Source organism: Arachis duranensis, chromosome 10, assembly GCF_000817695.3.
Source record: "Arachis duranensis cultivar V14167 chromosome 10, aradu.V14167.gnm2.J7QH, whole genome shotgun sequence".
In the NCBI taxonomy this organism is placed as follows: domain Eukaryota; kingdom Viridiplantae; phylum Streptophyta; class Magnoliopsida; order Fabales; family Fabaceae; genus Arachis; species Arachis duranensis.
The window spans coordinates 56,207,142-56,207,596 of NC_029781.3; positions in this window are offsets into that span (position 1 = coordinate 56,207,142).

The window sequence follows — 455 nt, forward strand, 5'->3', positions numbered from 1 at the left end:
TAATTGAAAAATTACCACCACCTGCCAATGTTAAGGCAATCAGAAGCTTTCTGGGGCATGCAGGATTCTATAGGAGGTTTATAAAGGATTTTTCGAAAATCGCCAAACCTCTGAGCAACCTGTTAGCTGCTGACACGCCATTTATCTTTGATAAAGAGTGTCTGCAGGCATTTGAGACTCTAAAAGCTAAATTGTTACAGCACCAATCATCTCTGCACCAGACTGGACATTACCATTTGAATTAATGTGTGATGCCAGTGACCATGCCATTGGAGCAGTGTTGGGACAAAGGCATGACAAACTTCTGCACGTCATTTATTATGTCAGCCGTGTTCTAAATGATGCACAGAAGAATTACACAACCACAGAAAAAGAGCTACTTGCAGTGGTTTACGCCATTGACAAATTCAGATCCTATTTAGTAGGATCAAAAGTGATTGTGTACACTGATCATG